The sequence below is a fragment of the Elephantulus edwardii genome, unplaced genomic scaffold (assembly GCF_000299155.1).
Source record: "Elephantulus edwardii isolate Elephantulus edwardi_28Jun2011 unplaced genomic scaffold, EleEdw1.0 scaffold00131, whole genome shotgun sequence".
Lineage (NCBI taxonomy): Eukaryota > Metazoa > Chordata > Mammalia > Macroscelidea > Macroscelididae > Elephantulus > Elephantulus edwardii.
In genome coordinates, this window is record NW_006399881.1 from 8,058,421 (window position 1) to 8,065,212 (window position 6,792).

Consider the following 6,792-nt stretch of genomic DNA (forward strand, 5'->3'; position numbering starts at 1 on the left):
ATAAAATAATAACTGATGGCATATGTGCAGGCCTGTGCATGAACTCTGCCCTTTTGCCTTGACCACGATGCCCTAACACGAATGCCACACTGTCAACCATGGCTTGTTAAGTCGGTGTGATTTTTGTTGCTTTGAGACATTGTCTAAACCCCTATTTTGTTTTCTGGTTATAGTTGTGAAATAGAAGATATTTAATTGGGAGGTTTTGGTAATTCTGTCTGATGTATAAAGAACTCTGGTGGTGTAGTCTTTAGCTTTTGTTGTGTTGCTAACCAAAAGGCCTTGCACTCCAGCAGGTCGAATCTGCCGGTGGCTATGCAGGAAGGTGTTCAGTCGCCTCCTGTTAAGATTTACGACGTCAGAAACCCGATGGAGGGCCCCTGTGAGTCGGAACTGTCTGTTAGGCTATGAAAGATTCGTGTTCTGCCCCATTTATTTAGTCTTCTAGTTGTTACCTCTCTGTATGAAGTCCTGTTTTTCACTGGTTTATTCATTTCTGTACTTGACTCTTTTAGTGCACAAATTGTGAAGGACTTCCAAGAATTGTTCCATCTATGTGCAAATTTTTCCTTGGCTTTTATAACAGTGATATTGTATAGTCTGTGTCTTTAGCTCTTTATAATAGTGGTTTTACACGGTATGTGTCCTTTTGTGACTGACTTATTTCATTCAGCATCCATGTTCTACAGTGTTTTAGGAATTCTTTACTGAGTTTCCAGTGTTGCATAGTACACGCTTGTGTGAGTGTGCCATAGCTTCCTTATCCATTTGTCCGTTAGTGGACACCTGAATTGTTCCTGTATCTTTCCTGTTGTGAATAATGCTGCAATAAACATGGACAAGAATGTATCAGTTCCTATAGAAGCTCTTATTTCCCTGGGATATATACCTTGTAGTGGGATTGTTGGATCGAATGGTGTTCTGTTCCCAACTGTCAAAGGGCTAAGCTGCTTTGCATATTACTTGCATTCTTTTACATTTCTACCCAGCAATGTAAGATTTCCAGCTCTCTTTACTCTCTGAGCATTTGTGGTTCACTCTCCTATTGACCTTTGCTGTCCTTACTGGAGGAGCTTTGGTGTCGAGTGGCCTGTAGGGAGTTTCCCTATTCATTCATAGGTTACTCCTCTCAGGCAGTTCAAACCCACTAGCAGATCAGAGGAAACAGATGGCCAGTCTCCTCCTCTGGTATTTACAGCCTATGAGACCCAGCTGAGAGTCACTTCGATTACTGATAGACTGTTGTTTTTATTTGTATCTCTCTGACAATCTCTGTAAGTCTCACATATTTTAGAAATGTTGTCAGAAGGGGCCAGTCCTTGGAAAAGGACATCATGCTGGGAGAGGTAGAGGATCAGAAAAAGAGAGGAAGACCCTCATCTCGTTGGGTTGATGCGGTAACTGTAACAATGGGTTTTAACATATCAGAGATTGGGAGGACGGTGCAGGACAGGGCAAAGTTCATCTCTGTTCATAGGGTCCCTATGAGCTGTAGTCGACTTGGTGGCACTGAAGGACAACTAGAGCCAGTGAGGGAGCTCTGGTAGCTTAGTAGGAAGGAGTTGTACTGTCAATCCAAAGGCTTGTAGTTCGAGTCTACCAGCTGCTTCTTGGGAGAAAGATGGGCAGTCTCTTCCTGTGCCGTTTTACAGCCTCTGAAAATGCTCGGGAGGGGCAGCTATGATTTGGTTCCCACTCAAAGGCACACAACAACAACAACAACAATAGCTAATGAACTTGAAAATTTCTTCATGTGTTTGTTGGCCATCTGAATGTTGTCTTTAGTGAAACGTTTGTTCGTATCCTCTGTCCATTTTGTAATGGGGTTGTTTGCTTTTTTCTTATTGAGCTTTGGGAGAGTTATAAGGAAGAACTGGGAAAAGTGTGATTACACTGTGGGTGTTGAAATTAACATTTTAGAGCAAAATGGGCGTTAATGGTTGAACGAGAAATTAATTTTCCTCAGATCAAGATTAAACATTTTTTAAATTGTTAAGGACTTCTTTTTAAATTTCCCTTCCCTTTCTTCCTTCATTTATCCCGTTCTCTATTCTGGAGCATCGTGTTGTCCCATTACCAGGCCCTTCAGAAGGTTCCATTGACCCCACATCCCCCTTCAGCTGCCCGCCCCCTTATTTCTAGTCTCCCCTTCTCAGAAGATCCTGTTAAAGGGATGCTCCTGTTTTATTTATCAGTATTTTCTATTTGTTCAATGTAATCAAGTTTATGCCCTACGTGCTTCTTGTCAGTTCTCAGTGAACTCCATGTTGCCAGCTGAGACGCTTGACCCAGAAGCATCTCTGTTTTGTAAGTGAGCCAGATGTCGACTATATTCTGAGTTCATCCCAGAGTCAATAGCCGTGTGTTATCAATCACTCCCTGGAATTTATCACCTATGCACCCTTCAGAGTGATGTTATTTCTCGCATCGTCCCTATGAAAATAGGCAAGTAGCATTTCACGGGTGTATTTTGAGCCTTATTTTTATTTGACTCATCTGTGTTTTAAAACAAACAAACAAATAAAAACATTTCCATCGAGTGGATCCCGACTCTTGGTGATCCTGTAGGACAAAGTGTAACAGTCCCCTGAGGTTTCTTGAGCTGTAGTCTTTAGGGGAGCCGACAGCCACATCTGGCTTGTGCCGGCTGGCTGGGACAAAAGTATGCTTTATGTTGTGACTCGCCAAGGCGGGCAGATGGACACAACCGTCTCCCTTTGTTTCCAGTTGCATTAACTTTATTTCCGTTCAGCCAATCGGAAGTTATTTGTCCAAATTGCGAGAGTAAATAAGGCCTGATATGTGAGCCAAATACATTAACACTCGTTTTTGGTTAAGAGACACATTCACTGAATGTCCTCTTTATGCTTTGAGAACAATTAGTATCTGTCACTTTTAAAAATTTGAATATGCAAAAAAGAGCACCTGGGAATCTTGTTCAAATGCAGCTTTGGATGTAGCAGTTTAGAATGGGCTTCAAGTCCTATGTTCCAAGAGAGATGCAGATGTCAAGACCTGCACTGTATTTGAAGTGAGTAGAAGGTGCTTTTGGGAAACATTGGCCCAGTGTCCTTTTATGAATGACAGACATTCCCACCCAGGCTCATTTCTGGGTTTGTTCTGGGGAAAAGTGGCACCCCAGTGAACTCTAGTGCTCTAGGGCTTCAAACTTGTTCAGTTCTCTTTGTCCTGCCACCAAGAGTCTGCATTTCCACCTTAGACATCCTAAATCTGACACTACAATTTCATTAGATTACCGCTTGATTTGTATCTCTAATTGCTGTTGAGCCAGAACAGACTCATTGCTTTTCAGACTGATTGCTTTTCAGAGGTTGTAAATCATACAGAAGGAGATTGTTCATTGTCCTGTCTGGGAGAAGCTGGTAGATTCGAATCATCAGAGAGGCACTTCCTCTGGACTAGCCACATGACTTCCTATGGACGACACCACCCACCATAGCTCTCTGTATATGTAACACTCATCGATAAAGGAAGGTAGATCCTCATTCAGTATATCTGGGGAGGACATGCAAAGATCTACCGGGGGTGGGTGGTCGTGAACCAGAACTGGTCTGAAGGCCAGTTCCCTGTTGTAGTGAAACCCTGAAATGCTTTTGTTCTCACCTGCAGTAATGACTTCTTTTACTCGCCCCTCTCCACCTGGTTCCCCCTCAAACATTCCAGACAACTGAAGAGAAACCACTCAACTCTTAAAACACTTGCCAACCAAACAACTCTTGTGCGCGCGCGCGCGCGCGCACACACACACACACACACACACACACACTTTCTTTCTCTCTAAACCCCAGGTGCTGACAAGAAAAAAGACGTGGGGTGGGGCAGGACAGGCATGAAACCACCCTTTTCTGTCTTGGCTTCAAGATTTCATACTTCCTTATTCATTCCAGAGAGACTAGGTGGTGTCCATTTCAGGGGCCCCACCAGTGTTGGCTGGGCCCCACCCAGATCCCTGGCTCCCACTGCCTCTGTCCACTCAGCTACTCCAGCTGCTAGCTGCTGCAGCTGTCCAGCTTGTCGTTGCCCCCCAGTGTGTTGGCTTGGAAGTACCAGAGCGTTAATACTCTACACACTCGCTCTGGCAGCGGTTGCCCAGGAAGTTAAATACGCTCCCTTGGTCTCAGACAGGCTCATTCTGAAATGGATATTCAACACTCCCAGAATGTTCCAGAAGGATGAAGCTCCAGTTGTTTGGTTGAGGAAAGGCAATTAAAACTCACATCGGCCTCCAATCCAGGAAGATCTGTCTGCACATTTAGAACAGAAAGAAAATTTGGAGCGAATAATTGTTAAACCAGAATTGCGGTGCTTCACTGGACATCTCCTGAGGTCAGAAAGGCAGAAGGGAATCCACATACATGTTTTCAAGGTGGAATTCCTGGTCTTCGGTGTCTTATGGCTGAAGACCTTAAAGACACATATTATGCTAATCTCTTGTCAAGAAACTTGGAGGTAGTAGAGTGTACATTTCAAAAGTGATTGTTCCCAGGTCTTTGAGAAAACATCCTTGCCAGGCAAACTTTGCCAAGAGATAAAGACTTTACAATGCATGTTATCTAAGGTGAATTCTAAGAGAGAGGAGATCCTATGGGAAGAGGAAGGGCCTCTGCCTTCCTTTTCAGGCTTCCAAACCCTGTATTTCACAATTAGACACCTACCCACTGAAAGTTTGCAGGATTTTGTTTTTTATTTTAGTTGCAGAGTTAGAAGTTCTACAGCAGCTTATGTCTACATAAGAATCACTTGACAGATGAGGGACTGAATAATTTAAAAGCGATGTATGATAGTGTATTATGGTTATCACAAGAGTCCACAATGAAGGTTGCATAGTGGAATGTACTTGGGGCGGTGGGAGGGGTGCGGGGGGATTGTGTACCAGGGAGGGAGTCTTTCCTTTACTTTTGAAAGAGAGGAGCGAACTGGGGGACGGGGGGAGAGGGCTGGGCGGGTAGAGAAGTGCAGCAATGTATGAATGAAAATCCAAATTCTCTGTAAATGTTCATTAAAATTATTTAAAAAAAAAAAAGAATCACTTGGGCATCTTGTTAAACTGCAATTGCATTTATCTGGAGTGGAAAGCAGGGGTCTGTCTGACTGGAAGGAACCAGTTGGAAGCCCTTGGTGTTTTTAGCACTGAGACTGCAAACCTCTTCTTTTCAGTTTGTATTTGCACTACTGTCCCCAGTAATCACTAGTTGGAGAATGTCTCCTGCACTGGCTGCCACCTTGTCCCTGTCTCACTTCTCCACTCCATTCCACTGTCTGTGATTCCTGGGGTCCCATGCATGGAAATCCAAATGTGCTGTAAACTTTCGTTAAAAAAATCACAATAAAATAAAAAACAAAACACAAAACCCACTAAACCCTAAACAAATCACTGCCCTCAAGTGGATTGTGTTCAGACTCAAGGAAGAACTTCTCCCTCGAGTTTATAATCTTCACAGAGGCCACTTCTGTCTCCCAAGCAACGGATGGTGAGTTTGAACTGACAATTTTTGGGTTAGCAGCTGATCTATCTCTCACTGCATTAGCTACTTACAACATTGCCATTTGAAGGAACCTGAACTCAGGCAGGCTCTTCGCAGTCAAGAAGTACATTTGCTTTTCATACAAGAGACAAAATCCCTGGCTATCACACAACAACTGACTGTTGGTACAGTGGTTACATACAGTATGTGGCTGCTAACCAAAAGATCAGTTAGTGATCTGGATCCACCAGGTTCTCCCAGCTCCAGTGGGAGAAAGATGTGGCAGTCTGTTTCCATAAAGATTTACAGCCTGAAAATCTTAGACAAGACAGTTTTATTGTGTCCTGCAGGCTACTGTGAGTTGGAATTGACTCAGAAGCAGTTGTTAGGTACCTTTGAGTCAGAACCAACTCATAGCTGACCCTCCCGCAAGTTTTCAGAGGCTTATGTGGAACTTGCTCATCTTTCTCCTCTCCTGCAGAGAAGCTGGTGGATTTGAACCACCTGCCTTTGGCTTGGCATCACAAGCCCCTACGCACTAGGTTCGGTTTCCAGTGACACAGCGGAAGAAAGGTCTGGTTTAAAGTTGTAGTCACGACAACTGTGGAACATAGTTCTCTGTAACATGTGAGGCTGCCAGGTTTGGAATTGAGTCTGTGGTGAACTCTTTAGTCTTATTAGAAAATCCTATGAGCCCCTCATGGAATTTTTGTGTCACTTGAAGGGGATTTCATGAATGTGGAGTAAAATGTTGGAATGACACCAGCCATTTAGATGGATGGGCAGTAAGGCAGATAGCAGAGAGAGTGTTTCTACACTCTTGGGTGATCATGCCAGCGGGGTTGGTTTTCTGGGCTCCCCATCAGGCACCCTTTCCCCAGTGGGCGTTTATCCTCTGAGTTCTACCCCAGAGCTCTTGACCACATCATCCTGGACCCATCCGACACCATGCTCTCTTCCACAGGCTTCTCACTGGGTTTCTTGACTGCACAGCCCCTTGGGACACACGGTCCTTTCCCATATGGAGGGAGGCCCCTGACATTCAGGTTCAAGGAAGTTTCAGCTTTGTCTCTCTGCTACTCCTAGCTGTTGGCTTCACTGGGCCCCTACTTCTGCCATTTCAGGCTCTCAGCATGTCTCAGGGGGTTTTAGGGCTGCCTGGGCCCAACTTGGAGGCCTTGGGTGTCATGAATAGTTAACACACTGGGCTGTTAACTTGAAAGATGGTGGTTTGAATATCCCCAGCCGCACCATGGAAAGCCTTTCAGCCGACTTTTGAGCAAACTGCTCATGAGAGGCTGTATGA